Source organism: Podarcis melisellensis (genome assembly GCF_964234715.1).
Source record: "Podarcis melisellensis genome assembly, chromosome: 10".
Lineage (NCBI taxonomy): Eukaryota > Metazoa > Chordata > Lepidosauria > Squamata > Lacertidae > Podarcis > Podarcis melisellensis.
The window spans coordinates 53,345,686-53,362,084 of NC_138542.1; the positions used below are offsets into that span (position 1 = coordinate 53,345,686).

Consider the following 16,399-nt stretch of genomic DNA (forward strand, 5'->3'; position numbering starts at 1 on the left):
AGCAAAAGCAATTTTAGAGGCATAACAAAAACTATACCGTGCAGCTGCAGCCAGAAGTCAGCTTCATTCATTCTCGGGGTCAAAAGGCTGCAATCGCAAATGAGGTTTCTTGATTCATTTAGAAATTGCGGGGAGAACACAGATACTCCCCCAGTTCCTAGGAATGCTGAATCTCTAGAGAACCTCTTCCACGTGTTTATATAAGGAAACAAGCATTCAACCACCCCGCTCCCTTAAAATATCATTAACTTTATTACCAATTGAATGAGCTCAGGTTCTAAGGCAACAGCCTCTCTCTCCAATGCATGATTCATTCAACCGAAACACTAAAAGCTCCTTACCTTTACAGTTGGAACATGCTTTGCCCACAAGTTTCTTCTGGCTGGCTGACTCTCAAGTAGGAAATGCATTAGTTGCATGCTTTGAAGGCGGGGCGAAGGCTATGGGCTGGTATTTATTTTTTGGGGGGTGGACTTCCTCAGATGAGGTACAGGTGTTTCGAAATCCTAACTTGAAGAAGCCAGGAGCAAGGAAACGCTAGAACTACTATTCCCAGCATTCTGTTCTTCCGCCACCACAGGGCACAATGGATTGTGGGAGCTGTAGTTCTATTTTCTACGCTGTGCCTAGAGGACTTTTGCTAGGCGGGTGGGTGAGGAGAAATGTAAATGCAAAAATCCATCCTTGCATGAATAAGGTCTGTTTCACGTGTTCTTTTACAGTAAGAAAAGATATCCCCATTGTTTTGGCGTTTTATAAAGACTAGCTTATCTTTGCAATACTCTGCTTTGGCAATGGTGCAATTCACTTTCAGGACCTTTCTACATTTCTAAAAAGATAAATTTATTTTTAATTTCTGTTTTATTGTTATGAAACTAATTTTAACTATTTTAGTTTACCCATTTATATCATTTCCTCCAAGGAGCTCAAGGCGGCTGAGATAGTTCTCTGCTTCGCTTATTTAACCCGCACAACAACCCTGTGATGTAGGCTAGGTTGAGAAACAGTGGTTGGCCCACAGTCACCCAGTGAACTTTGTAGCTGAGTGGGGGGATTTGAACCTTGGTCTCCCAGAGGTCTTAAATCAGAAAAGAAAGAAATGCTTTTCTAATATAAGAATGAAAACAAGTTGGGAGTGCATCCTCACCCCCCCGATCTGCTATCTGGAAGGGGTTAGGGTGGGGCACAGGTTCCCCTCCACTAGTGGAAAGGAACTTGATTTGGAGTAGGGGGATATGTGCACCACAAAATCCCCGACTGTGCCTGTTGAAGAATTTGCAGGCATGGATCTACCATGGGCAGCATCTGAACCAGCCGTAGCTTGTACTGGATCCTGAAATGGGGCAAAGAAGGGGGGATGCTGAAATGGGGCAAAGGTGCCCTAAAAGGTAAAGGGACCCCTGACCATTAGGTCCAGTTGTGACCGACTCTCGGGTTGCGGCGCTCATCTCGCTTTATTGGCCAAGGGAGCCGGCGTACAGCTTCCAGGTCATGTGGCCAGCATGACTAAGCCGCTTCTGCCAAACCAGAGCAGCGCACGGAAACACCGTTTATCTTCCCGCCAGAGCAGTACCTATTTATCTACTTGCACTTTGACGTGCTTTCGAAGTGCTAGGTTGGCAGGAGCAGGGACTGAGCAACGAGAGCTCACCCCGCCGCGGGGATTCAAACCGCCGACCTTCTAATAGGCAAGCCCTAGGCTCTGTGGTTTAACCCACAATGCCACCCACATCCCTTAAAGGTGCCCTAGGATCCCTTGTATCCCAAGCCCCTCTGATCTTCCAGGATGCCCCAGGACCAGACCTCTCAACTACACTACGTTGGACCTAGCTGTTTAATTCCCAGTATTGGTAGGCTTTTTAGAAAACAGAGAAAGACAAGAACTGTAGCTCAGCAGCAGAGCCCACACTTTTCCTGCAAAAGGTCCCAGGCTCCATCCCCAGTAGATGAGAGACCCTGAAAGACCCTGCCCCCCCCAAAAAAAATGAGTGATGCTGCCAGTCAGTGTAAGCAATACAGAGCTTGGTGGATCAATGGTCCAAATCTGTATACTGTGCCTTCCTCCCTCATGCCAGATGTTGGCCCCTCACCTGCCTGGCCAACGCAAGGCTGTGCCACATCACTCCCCCCCCCCCATCCAACATAGGATTGCTCTGCTTGTCATTAGACCTTGGCACCTTATTCTGCCAATACTCAAGGTAAGGTTTCCATCCAAATAGGAATGTACAGTAGTTTGGTTTTGTCTCCCGTCTTCTGTGCTAGTATAATCAGTCAATTTAGACATAACTGCATAATTAGATATTTCATCTTCCAGTAATTTGATACTGGTGGTTAATGCCCCTCCCTCTCTCTTTAATCTGATTTTTGTGATTAATATATTGCTCCTTTATATGTACTCTGGAGAATAATGAGTTACTACACAAAGCTGTTCTCAAGGCCTACCAGATATTTAGCAAAGCCAGGGCCAGCAGCAGCACATGGCAACCTCAGGCAGTTCCCAGAATGTGCTGGAAAGCTGGATCTGCAGCCACAATGTTAAATTTCTCCCGAAGTAGCATCAATAAGAATAACACTCTGAATGGACCTCCAGAATCACAAGTTCCATGAAAAAGGTTGCTGCTGCACAATGTATTGATTAAGCGGGATTTGAGCCTCTTTGCACATGCATTGTTCCAGTGTTTTTACTAATATTGTCTTGGCTGTCAGGCTTCCCATAAACATTGGTTGGCATAAGTTAAAAAAATGTTTTATGTTATACCTAAGTTTGCTTGTTTTCTCCTCCCTCCCCATCCATTTTCTGTGTGTGTGTGTCTCCTGTCTTTAGAGATTGTAAGCCCGAAGGCAGGGCCTTTGTGCTAACCAGCTTATCGATGCCAGGATGTCAGTGCTACCTGTGATTGTATTTAAAGGTCCCCTGCCCCCTACAATGGTGTTACTACAGTCAGTGACATAGCTGTCAACTTACAGATTTGAAAATAAGGGATCAGCAGCCATAATAAGGGATTTTCCAAGCACAGGTATGTTCAACCTCTGAGCCCCTCCAAGCCAAAGGCAGAGAGCCCAGCCAGCAGCCAAACGAAGCCTCAAGCGTTGGTTCCCACAGCGCAGCAACGCGGCAAAGGGGATGCAGCAAGGAAAACCACTGTCACCTCTCAGCTGGGAAGCGCTGAGCAAAGGCGAGTCCCCAGGCGACGCGGCCAGTTTGATTGCCACAAGGCATGCAAGCTCCACCCCCAAGTCGTTCTTAGACTCCTTATTGGGTGAGCAACGCAGCCAAGCAACACAGTTGGAGCCTCCCTCCTCCCTGGCTGGCAGGGAGGGAGGGAGAGAAGCTGCTTCCTTCGAAAACCGGGAAATTTAAGGGACATCATCAATAAGGGACAGCAGCGGGACACAGCACTGGGATAAGGGACTTTCCCACCAAATAAGGGACGGTTGACTGCTATGGTCAGTGATCCCTGATTTACTACTGTAAAAGATGAAAGGGTTGCTTATAATTTATTATTTGTACCCCACCCATCTGACTGGGTTGCTCCAACTACTCTGGCCAGCTTACAGCATAATATATAAACATAGTAAAACATTAAAGTTAAACTTTAAAAAGCTTCCCTATACAGGGCTGCCTTCAGATGCCTCCTAAAGGTTATACTCATCTCCTTGACATCTGATGAGAGGGTGTTCCACAGGGAGGGTGCCACTACCAAGAAGGCTCTCTGCCTGGTTCCCTGTAACCTCACTTCTTGCAGTGAGGGAACCACCAGAAGGCCCTCAGCGCTGGACCTCAGTGAACGATGGGAGTGGAGACGCTCCTTCAGGTATACTGGGTTGAGGCCATTTAGGGCTTTTAAGGTCAGCACCAGCACTTTGAATTGTGCTCAGAAACGTACTGGGAGCCAATGTAGGTCTTTAAGGACTGGTTATGTGGTCTCAGTGGCTGCTCAAGTCTAGCTGCCGCATTCTGTATTAGTTGTAGTTTCCGAGTCACCTTCAAAGACAGCCTCACACAGAGTGCATTATTACACATATATTTAAGCTCCAGTTATCACTGACTAATGCTCACAACTCATTGCAATTCAACTCCTACCTCACTATTTTCTCTTTTATACAGCTGCTAACTAAGATCTCACTTGTGCGTCTGAGGAAGTGACTTCGAGTCCCAAAAAAAGCTTGCGGCATAATCAGTTTGTTCGCCTTTTAAGATTCTACACCATTTTAATTTCCACAGTGTCCCAGAGTGAAATTAACATGGCTCCCCAACCTGGCTGCCTGCTGCTCATCATATAGGAGCACACATTAATGATTATTTTGCTATTCATACTTTGTCCCCATGACTTTTGGGTGGCAACCCCTTTATACAAACAACTGGATCCGCTGCAGCTTGTTTCCTGTCCCATAAATGTGTATTGTACCATGATGAACTCAACGGTGGGAATTATAGTGCTTTTCTCTTCCCTCCCCTCTCCCGACTTTAAAATTAAATGAATAAATAAAAGCAGCTGTTTTGTGTTTTACCCATTCTGATCGCAACCATTTTCAATTAAGGTCTTGCCCTATGTTATGGCCTGGTTAAGGTGAATGAGGGCTTTTGAAATGGAAATGGAAAATTGCACTAGTGTCTCTCATTTGCTTCATAATAGTCCATGTCTGAGGACAAAACGCAGCTAACCATCCTTGCATATTGATTTAGCTGTTCCTCGGGTGTCCTTTTATTCATTTTTATTTGGAAAATCGGATATCATATTGGTTCATGCGGGTGGCGAGGCGGGGAACCTTAAACATAAGATCTATGAAACAACCAACAGGAAGTGCCTGCAAAATGAATGCACAAACAGTTTTAGCAGATTACTGGAATAACAGCTAAGAAAAAGCCTGTAACTCACCCCACACTCTGCAAATCCTGACATTACCCCCAACCCCAGCTGCTGAGTAGACAATAAGTGATGGCATTGTTTATAGGGGTTTTTTTTAATGGGGTATTTAAAAACTAGCGTCGGCAGGTTTTCTCATGGAATGGAGTAAAATATTAAAGGGTTTGAACTGAGGCGACATCTGCACGCATAGGACCACAGAAGACTAATTGATTCATGAGCGTGTGGAAGAGAGATTCTTTGTTTCAATTTCTGTTGTATTCCTATTTAAATATTTATTTCTCAAATGTAAATTATGTTGTACGTCTAACATCCTAGCGGGATGGAGGATGGGGGGGCGAGGAAAGAGAACAACCCACCCGATACCTCTTGAACTGCAGCTTAAGTGTGCCCTTCTGGTGAAAGGAAAAGGATACCGTTTTATAAACAACTCAGTGCAGGGAGTAATTATATATATTTAGTGCTTTTTTTCCTTAAAAAATGTTTAGGGGTACTCTCATTTTGACTCAAGAAAATCACCATTTTATGGTTCAAATCGGGGGAAATAAATACAGTAAATAGACAAAAGTACAAAGATTCACAAAATGTTTAGGGGTATGCACCCCCTGCGCCCCCCCCGAAAAAGCACTGTATATATTAAACTATCCTTGTGACTATTTGTTGAACAATTTCTTTGACATGCCTGGACTGAATGTCTGCCTGCACAGATTTATGGAGAAACTGAAACGTTAGCAAAGATTAGCAACAACAAGTGTGTGTGTGTGTGTGTGTGTGTGTGTGTGTGTGTGTGTGTGTAGTGCAACATAAGATCTCGCTGATCTTTATTTTCCAATGAAGAATGTTAATAGGTTTTGCAGTAATACTAATAAGGTATTTAATAAGCCTTTAAATGCAAAGGGAGAGTGTGCAAATTCCAAGTGACTGGTTGAAATAACACACTGGAATTGGTTTATATTTTTACATTGTGATGAAAGCTTTTCATCTTGATTATGTGCAGACAGCAGATGTTATTTAACCCTAACCAAAGAACAGGGCTGTAGAGGGGAAATATTAATAGGAGAGCTACTCAAATAAGGCTTTTTTGTGAATCTTCCCAGCAAATTAAGAACGACTGGCCTCATCTACATTTTTGGGGAGCGCTATGTGTGCCCATATTGCAGGAGGAATAAGAAGCCGGTTTTGTAGGGTGTATGGGAAAGAAATTGTTTGATTGGCATTAGAATGTGAACGCCTTCAAAAATCACACCTCCACATTTTGAAATGAACTTCTCCAACCAAAGAATGTACACAAATTAGGCATATATTAGGGGGCATTATACACAAAAATTCAAATACCTGTGAAAACAACATGGAAAAAATGCATTGTATGAGGGGAAATTAATTGCAGCTAAATGTCTATTAAGCAAAATCGCACAAACAAACATGCAGATGCAGAGAAATGTGCACTAAAATGACAACTTTTTAGAGAAACTTTTTGGTCTTGTTCGCTCAATCTGCCAGGGTCTGTCTTTGCATGCAGGGGAAGTCCCTAGCTCACTGAGGGTTTGAAACCCATCGACCACCCTTACCTGGTTTAGCCAGCCAGTGAAAGCCGTTTCCTCAGGGTGTGGCTGCTGTCACACGCTGAGAGTTTCTAGGAGCCACAGGTGAGAACTGAGAGCAGAGTGGGGACCATAGGTGGAGAAACTCCCCCAGAAAGAGCATGATGTGTACCCTCACCAGAGAGTAAAGGTAAAGGGACCCCTGACCATTAGGTCCAGTAGCAGACAACTCTGGGGTTGCGGTGCTCCTCTCGCTTTATTGGCCGAGAGAGCCGGTGTACAGCTTCCAGGTCATGTGGCCAGCATGACTCAGCCGCTTCTGGCGAACCAGAGCAGCGCACGGAAACGCCGTTTACCTTCCCGCCGGAGTGGTACCTATTTATCTACTTGCCATCCCCTAACACACCATAGACTCCAAAAGGGACAAGATGATCCTCAGGGTCCCTTCCAACTATACAATTCTCTGATTCTATCATAGCGCCATTGGGACTGTGTTGCTAAAAGATGTTCTTTTTAGCATCAGGCAGCAGAACCCACATTATATTTAGAATAGGCAGCATTTCATAGAAGAAGAAAAATATTCTAATAAATAAAAATAATAAAGCAAGCCTCTTTAACTATATATGTGGCTGGCCATCCATGACCTAACTAACAATTTTAAAAGGAAAAGTAGGAAGAAAGTACCGTATGTTGCAGCAACTGGCACCTGCCCTACACTGACCCAGATGCTGCTATGGGGTCTACTCGCTGTCTTTCGCTCTCAGACTACCCACAAAGCCCTGCAAGGATCTTTGTATTAGATCCACAGGCCCCGATCTCTTGACAGTTGGTCACTGCTTGTTATTGTGAGCTGAAATGTGTCCCTATCTGTGTGATCAAGTTAATTTCTACGCCAGAATAAATGAAACACATTTAATCTGCTGCTAATAAATTGGTTATTGGATTTTCCATCTCTGAACTTCATGTGCAGGAAGCCATCAGAAATTGATCTGGAGGAGGTTAGAAAGGAATATCTTTAACAGGACTATAGCTACATTTTTGAAAGATGTATAATGTTGGTGCAAACAAATATATAAACAGAAGAATTCTTGGATGCCAAGATACAAATCTGGGGCAAGTACACTTTGGTGTGAAAGAACCCCAGCAGAGATTTTTAACCAGAAAATATGCACCAAAGTAAAGTGTGGAAATATAGGCTGTAAAACCTTAAAATGTGCCCTTTAAAGTGAATTTCAAAATGTCCCCTGAAAAAGGTTTCTTTCCAAAGTTTCCCTCTTCACCCAGCATTGGAAAAGACCACACGTTTGGTAAGTTAAAAATGGATTACTTACAAACTCTTCAAATGTCAGATTCATGTGATTCAGAAAAGTTTACACAGGCAGTAAAACGTAGCTTACTTACAAATTGGTGAAAGTTCCTAAATTATTGGTATAGGAACTCAAGAGTGTCCTGCAGTTGAGCTGGTCCAACTAGCTCAAGCCTCTTCACATGCTGAGCTTCTCAGGTAGACTGGAGGAGAACAAAGACTTGATTGCCTCCCAAGGTGAGGGGAAGTGCACATAGCTAAGCCTTGCAGGGCAGCTTACTCTATGGTATTAACTCCTTCATGCATTAATTAGACTTATGTGTGTTGGTTATATGGGGCTGGTTATCCCACATATTAAAACCCCAGGGTAGCAAAACAGTAGGTTCTTTATTGGTTTGAGATATACAGTGACCTGTGGAAACCGCTGAGATACTATGCCCCTTGATACAGGAATGGGGAAACCCTTATTTAAATCTCCAGTCATAGAGGGTGCAATCCTTTAAACGCTCACCTAGGAGTAAGCCCCATTTATTGGGTCTTCTGTATAAGAAGCTATATATAGGGCTGCACTGTAAGTGACTTGGAACATTCACTGTCCATCAGCATTATCTATCTGACAGCTTATGCTATAGTAAATCTGTCAGAATTTAAGGTGGCAATTCTTTTGTTGGTTTTGCTGCAACAAACTAACACAGCTACTGCTCTGGAAACTACCTGACAACGTTGCTGTGGGGACCATGTATGCCACCTTGAACTTCTTAGCAGTAGAGTGGGATTTAAATGCAGTAAATACATAAATATCTATGAATTGGGATGGAAATAAGGAGCAGAAATTTATTGCTTAAGGCAGGACTGGGGATGTCTTTGGGCTTAAGGTTTGCATTCCCTTATGAGCATCCTTCTAGGGCCCACCTGCTAGTGGTGCTGGTGGAGCCAGAAGCAAAGGTGAGCAGAGAAATGGACAGGACTCCAACCTTGGTACAGTTGGCTACATTCCAGCCACAGAGGTTTCTACACAGGCATCTCCAGGCAAGCAAGAGGCATTATAATGGTTAGAGTACATGCAAAAGCTGGAAGGATGTTCAGCAGGGTAGCAGGGTCAGTGAAGGACATATCTTGAAAATGGGTATGTCCTAGGCAGAGGCCTGGAGGGGTGGGGCAGAGAGAAAGGCCTGGAGGGCTGCATTCAGCAGCTGGGCCTGAAGTTCCACATCCCTGACTTATGATCAAGAAGAACAATGAATTGCTCAGGGGGGGGGGGAGTCTTGTGGCCTCCCAAAAGAGTAGCAAATTTTGTATGATGTAAGCTTTTAATAGACTAGTGTTACCTATACATTTGATGAAATGGACTCCAGCCCACAAAACCTTATGCCACAGTAGATGTGTTGCTTTTCGAGGTGCTAAAGGACTCATTGTTCTTTTTATCCCTCTGGAAATAATTTCTCCAGAGAGTTTGCAACCCCAATAAAGACATCAAGGGCTTAGCTGCTTCAAGAAGAGTGTTTTTGTTTTTTAAAGCCACTACACTGAGAAGCCTACGAAACCTCCCCTCCTCTCCCAGTGGCAGCATTTATTAGTTGCTTCAGCAGAATTCCAGCACTGCCTTGTCACTTTTCCCAGGCTCTCCCCTGATGGGAAGGAGCGGGGTGAAGGGCACAAGTAGTTAACTGCAGCAGTGGGTGGAGTAGGAAAATGCTTTTCCTCTTTGTGGCTATCAGATTGAGCTAACTTTAGCATGTGTTTACGATCCTCCAACGGTGCCTGGGGTTTTAGATGGGAGGAGGAAGCTTGGGGGTCTGTGAGTTGCCCCCCTCCCTGCTTTCCCAATAAATAACGCTTTTGAGCCTGAGAGCCCAGGCTGGCACTGGGAAGACAGGAATGGAATGGGGCCCTGCAGTGAAAAGAACAAGTGTGTTTGGTGTAACCAGACCACAAGAGGAATGGAATCTCAACAAGGGGGACGACTTGCCAACCCTTGCCATCAAGTTTGCCTTTGTCTTCTGTAATTTTCCAAAAGGACCTTCACTGAAAGAACACCGTGGTACTGCTTTCTTTTTAAAGTGCCACTTTTCATTTTCCCCTGCCTTCTGTTTCTTTAGGAAACCTCGCAGTCAGTGCAGGATAATGGCTGCATAATAGGTTCAGGTGCAGACTTCAGGTGATGGAGGAATCAGATTGGGAACAGTAGAGGTCAAGTGATGACTCTAGGAGTGGGAACCTTTTTCAGTCTGAAGCAGGGGCACACAGCTGAAGAGGGCATCTTCTCAAAGTCAGGTTATCTCACCTGGCTTTGGGACGGAAAGGTATTTATAATTGTCTGAGAGAGCTCCTCATGGCCTGTGCTTGCCGGATCTCCACAACGAGCCGACTCCATAAAACGGGTGCCAAAAAAGGGTCCTCCTTTGAACAGCAATGAGGGACGTTGGTGGCGCTGTGGGTTAAACCACAGAGCCGAGGACTTGCCGATCAGAAGGTTGGCAGTTCAAATCCCCACGACAGGGTGAGCTCCCGTTGCTCTGTCCCTGCTCCTGCCAACCTAGCAGTTCAAAAGCATGTCAAAGTGCAAGTAGATAAATAGGTACCGCTCCGGTGGGAAGGTAAACGGTGTTTCCGTGCACTGCTCTGGTTTGCCAGAGTCATGCTAGCCACATGACCCGGAAGCTGTACGCCGGCTCCCTCGGCCAGTAAAGCGAGATGAGCGCCGTAACCCCAGAGTCGGGCACGACTGGACCTAATGGTAAGGGGTCCCTTTACCTTTACCTTTGAACAGCAAGCAACTTAACTTCAGTAGGTTGCAGTATAGTCAGGAGAGTCCCACCTTTAGTTAACTAATACACATTAGTAGGGTACAGTCAGAGAAGGGAACAGCAGGGATTTCAGGCCAGAATTTCATACTACATGCCACCAATCAGAACTTTCCTGATGCAGAACGTGATACAGGATAACCTTTAGGCTACAACAGTTTGCTTTATATCCCTCAGACTGGGTAACCTGCCGCTGAGAGGAGCCATAGGCTGTCTCTGCTTTCAGACTAGACTGCTTTCAGACACGGATTGATCTGCATAAACTTATACACTTAATAAAACTTAAAGATTATTTTGGCAACGAGTCTCCCCATATTGTGAGTCATTTTCGACCCAAGTCACATTTTATACCACCTTAACTGGATCCTGCCATTCAGACTTTCCAAAACAGGGATGCGGGAGATTTCTTGAGTAGAGGACCAATCAGTCAGAATCTTCAACAATATGTCAAGGGTGCAGAGAACAGCCTGAAGGAATCTGTCACAGGATGAGTCAATTGTTATCAAACCAGCCAATAAAGGAGGAGCTGTTGTAATTTTAATTACCACCGACTACAATTTTGAAATACAACGACAACTTTCTGATACCACATATTACACATATTACTCCCATTACATGTGACCCTACTAACAGGATCACCAGACTTATTAAACAGGTTGTGCAGGAAGGTTTGGCTTTGAATTACATTACATCCACAGAGGATGGCTTTTTGATTAACCAATCTCTTAGAATACCTTGTTTCTACATTTTACCTAAGATTCATAAGGCAGAATTTCCCCCACCTGGAAGACCTTTTGTCTCCGGTAGCAATTCCATTCTGGAACCTTTGGCTAAATTTTTAGATTTGTTTCTGTCACCACGCATACCTAAGATTCCATCATACATTAGGAATTCCATGGATTTTGAATCGGTGGTAATTTCTTCTGATTCTCTCGTGACCCTGGATGTTAAATCTGTATATACCTCTGTACCTCATGAGGAAGCCTGCACCTGTGCATCTGACTCTCTAGGACGACATACCTTTTCAAATTCTCCAGAACATTTTCTTATGGACCTGTTAGACATAGCTGTAGAGAACAATTTCTTTAGATCTAGAGGTACCTTCTATTGTCAAGTGAAAGGCTAGTCCCATGGCTCCTTCCATAGCCAATTTATTTATGGCTGATTTTGAGCAGCACTTTGTGTACGATCCTAATAATCCTTTTGCTTCAGATCTGGTTTTCTATAAAGGTTCATTGATGATATCTTTCTGATTTTTAAAAATGCCAAGAGATTTCCTGACTTTTTATTTTGGATTAATCAACTATCCCCCTTGTTGGTGTTTTCTGCCAATACTAGTCATTCATCAGTACCATTTTTGGATACTTTATTTACACGGACCATTGGTAATTTTTTATCTGTTCCCCTATATAAAAAGGATACCGACTGTAACACTTTGCTACATTTTAAATCGCATCACCCGTACAATCTTAAACATAACCTACCTTTGGGCCCATTTTTGTGTAGGAAAATGAATTCCTCTACTTTGGACACATACCAACAAGCAGCAGGTGAGCTAGAGATTGCCCTGGTAAAAAGAGGATATCCCTGACATATGATTCATAAAGCCCAGGTGAAAGCAGATGCATGTGTCAGGTGGGACCTTCTTGTACCCACAAATAAAATACCACAAAAATGTATTACCTGTTCTTTTGAGTTTATCCCACAGATGATGGAGGTAAGACAAATCATAAACAGATACTGGGGCATTGTATCTCACATTGCAGGTTGTGATCTCCCTCCCTTGATAGGGTTCCGTAGAACCCGCAATTTAAAAGATTTTCCGGTTCACAGTGATTTTAAAAGACCACAGAAAATTTCTCATTTAACAGTTGGACACTTTAAGTGTGGAGGCTGTTTAGCCTGCAACCAAGCTATTGAAACTGCCTCTTATCATGTCCCTAACAGATCCACGATTCTGAAATCGAATGGGTTCACTAACTGTGCCACCAGAAATGTGATTTATTTAACTGAATGCACTTGTCGGTTCATATACAATGGTGCCACGACCCACCCTGTTAAGATTCGCATTTTAGAACACGGATCCCGCATTAGAGGCAAAATCAGAGAGGCTCCACTGGTTGAACACTTAATTGAACAAAACCACACTTGTGATGACTTTCGCTTTTTTTGTTGTAAAGAACATATATTCAACTCACTTCAATGGTGTTAATGTGTCCAGATTACTTTCCCAGATGGAGTCCAAGTATATTTATAAGCTCAATACACTAGTTCCACATGGATTTTAAATTCAACATTAGAGTTCGAAGGATTCATGTAATTACATGCAGGTGTGCTTGTGGACTTTTCTGCCACTATGTCTTAAAATTTTTGAGCCCTACCCATGTTTCCTAAGGAGGTTTAACAAACTGAAGGACATTGTCCTCTTTCTATGCTCCTCCAAATGGAAACATGCAGATGGGGACAGGTAAGTTTCTATAGAGATTTTTTATCAGTGAGACTGGGGACATTAACTACGTATGTGTGAATAGACTAGTTATTGTCTCACCTTTATTCTTGTAGATATACCCCTGCTTTAAGTCGTTTACATACTGTCTTCTCTTGTATATTATTTACTACAAAGGTATGTCTTAATTATGCATTCTCAATGTATTTTTAATTTTAATTTCCTCTATTCTACTTGTTAATTCAATGCAATTCTGTTACAATTGATTTTTGACAGCTTGATGACTAAGCTCTTTAGCGACAAAACGTCTGATTACCGGAACAACGTGTGAGCACTGAACCACTGGTATATCACAAGTGGACTCTTTATTTACTGCATTTGCAATTCTTTAAGATAAAACCTATTTGTGAAAGAAACTACTTTTGCCATTTTTATGGGTGTTTATTGTTCGTTTACAGATAGTTGCCTTGGTGGTATTATCTCACATCAATTGCTTCCAGGCTACATTGCTTTCCTGTTAGTTGTTCCTGTCTATACCTACACCGAAGTTATTACATATGAGTTTGTTTTTCATGATAATTATATTTACCATTCCACCCATACAGGTCTCCAAAGCATCTACCATCCACTGAAGGCTCCTCCAAGCATGGCTGCTGGCTCTCATCTGGTATCCTACTCAATCCCACACAGTGCCACACCCAGGAAACCTGTCAGCAGGTGGCCATTAAAAGGATATAATTTCTCCTCCTTGGGCCACGGATCTAAGCCTTGCTCATGGTTGCTCTCTCGGCCCATTCTCAAGCATGGGGTGGGTGGAGAAGCTGTAGCCCTCCAGATGTTGTTGGACTCCAACTTCCATCAGCCTCAGCCACCACAGCCCATGGCCATGGATTGTGGGAGTTGTAGTTCAACAACACCCAAGGGCCACAGGTTCCCCATGCCTGCTCTAGCAGAACCATGCAGCAGAAAAGGTGGCCGGGGGGGGGGGGGATGCATCAATTTCAATTTCTTTCAGATTCTCATTCTTCCCGTCTTAAATTCAGTTCTCCACATTTCCACATCACTTTGCATTTAATAAGAAAATCCTCATGAAATTTTGTCAGTGTTGTAGTGCCCGATATACAAAACTTTGCAAAACAATTTCGCCTAATGTAATGCGTTTTTGTATGTCCTTTTTATCGTATGTAATGTTCACTAATATATGCATTTTCACGCACACTTTACACTAATGTATGCATTTTTGTGCACATTCCTTAGCTGGAGAACCGCACTGCAGCAGTTGGAACAGTTCAAATTTCAAAGGTTGTGTTCCAGTTTCCATATTGTCTCCAACAGTGTGAATTTGCAAACTGAATCAAATCTCTCCTCCATCCGCAGTCCTTAGCCTGGGGATTCCAGGTGTTTCTGCTGGTTCTTAAAGCTGTGACAGGACCAGTATAAATAACCCATACCTGAAAATGGCCACCAATAAAATTTGACAGCATCTGACAGTTTACAGAAGTGAAAAAAGCATCCTTTTCTCATTACCTACTTGCAGCCTTGCTGTTGGAAGCCTGAAATCCCTACTTGGGGCTGCATCAGTGAAAATCAAGTTTTAAGAGCATTTTGGAAGCAGCCGAGGACCTCTGTCCTGCACCCAAAACCTCTTCAGCTGTAGTGGTACAAGCAAGTGCTTCTGCTACTGCAGTCAAAGCCCTAATAACATCAGACCATTCACAAGAACAAAGAACACCTGCATCATCACTATTGTTTAATTTATATACCACTTTTCCGCAGCAGCAGCAACAGCAGCAACAAAATATCTGAATTGGTTTACAGCACATAAATACTGAACAACAGCAAACAGCAGCACCTAGCAGATATGCTATGTGTGTTTTCACCCATTAACTATTAATTTCAGTAATTCTTTCATGTGTCCATTTCCAGAAGGGGACGGCTATCATGATTCAGGCTTTGATGGCTCATGCATGGCCAAATAACACAGGTGTTAAGGGAATAATAAAGTTTTTCTTGCTGTTTATCCAAATAGCTACAAACCATTTTCCACTTCAACACTGAGAAGACAGACGCTGGAAATTATAGAAGCCAATAGTATCATTGGTGAGTGACTTTGTTCTGGAAAGGCTTAATGCTAGCACCGGTTGTTTGCATATAGAATACTCCTTTTAGCAAAGACGTTATTGGACTCAGTGGGCTTATTTTGTTAAGGCACACCAATGAAGTCCTGTGGAATAACACTCAGACTTGACGTAGCATCATTTTTTATTATCCTTTCCTTCCATGACTCACCTCTTTTAGCTGTTCGGCTGGAGCATCCATCAAGGGAGCACCATGTGTCACATACTGGTGACATGGTGGGACGTCCAGCAAATACTGTAGTCACACACCCATCTCACTAGAATACACTCCCTCTGCTTCGCCCCTTCCTTGGGTGCTTTTGCCTGGTTGTTACTGTGAAAAGGTGTTAGACAATGCAAGCATTATCTTGTAGCTTGCCTGAATGGAGATTGGCGTGTGTCCGCGTGTGCAGGGTATAGATGCCCAGCTTTCGCATGGCTGAGATACAGTCCACATCAAAGCTAAAAGTAGCACCCATTGCTGCACCCACTTTTGCCTCTGACCCCACCCACCATTTACATGGGCGGGGGCAAGGTTATGTACCAGGGAATGCTGCCCTCTGGCCAAAAAGGGTTTCCTGTCTCTGCAGTAGTTCCTCAGCTGATGTAATTTGAGTATGGGATTGCTCTGATAATGTGCTTAATTGAATGGCCTTACATAACCATCAAGTATTAGTTTTTAGTGAAATGTTTTGGCGTCTCTTTGTTTGACAATTTCTGGCTGATGGAATAGCTTTAAAAGATAAGCAAGGAGCTCACCCAGAGTTTACAGGGCACTTTCTCACTTGTATTTTTAGTTCCTGCCTAATGTGATTGTATTTATATTTTCTTTGCAGGCCTATAATCAGTTTCTATCCATAAGTGCAAATCAAGAGATTACGAGCTGCCAGAGAAAGAAAGGAATTCTTCCTCTCACCATAACTGAGCTAAAAAGAGATTGCGATTCTTGCCTCACTCCATCTCTTTTTGCACATGCAAACTCTGTAAATCTAGAACGTTTCAAACAATTAAAAGTTGGTTTTGGCCACGTGTGCTTAAATGTTTTGTATTTAAAACAGTACATCAAAATGCTTCACTTTTAAAACCCTAGCAAGTTCAAGGAGCTCTGGTTTTGTTTTTGGACCAGAAGGCTCCTCCCCGCCCCGAAGAGTGAGTGCAGTTAGATATGTTTCTATTTCAAATGTTGCTTCTGCACTATAGGGCTTATTTTCTGCTGACATGTACTTCTGCAATCCCCTAGTAGTGGGATTAATACTGTGGTTCCACAAAGCAGTATATTCTCCGCAAAAATTCAGCAACATCCACCCCCCCCCCATC

General features: G+C 43.3%; 1 protein-coding gene and 1 long non-coding RNA gene across 3 annotated transcripts in view; one reads left to right on the forward strand and one right to left on the reverse strand.

Annotated features, from left to right (window-relative positions):
* Window positions 1-500, reverse strand: part of TBXAS1 (thromboxane A synthase 1) — a 210,218-nt gene extending 209,718 nt beyond the window's left edge. For both annotated transcript variants that reach the window (XM_081928286.1, XM_081928283.1), the window contains exon 1: window positions 342-500. The gene's annotated coding sequence lies outside the window, so the exon portion shown is untranslated. The remainder of the gene's footprint in view (window positions 1-341) is intronic.
* The window catches only part of LOC309379364, a 401,215-nt gene that overhangs the window by 181,054 nt on the left and 203,762 nt on the right, over window positions 1-16,399 (forward strand). The window lies entirely within an intron of this gene.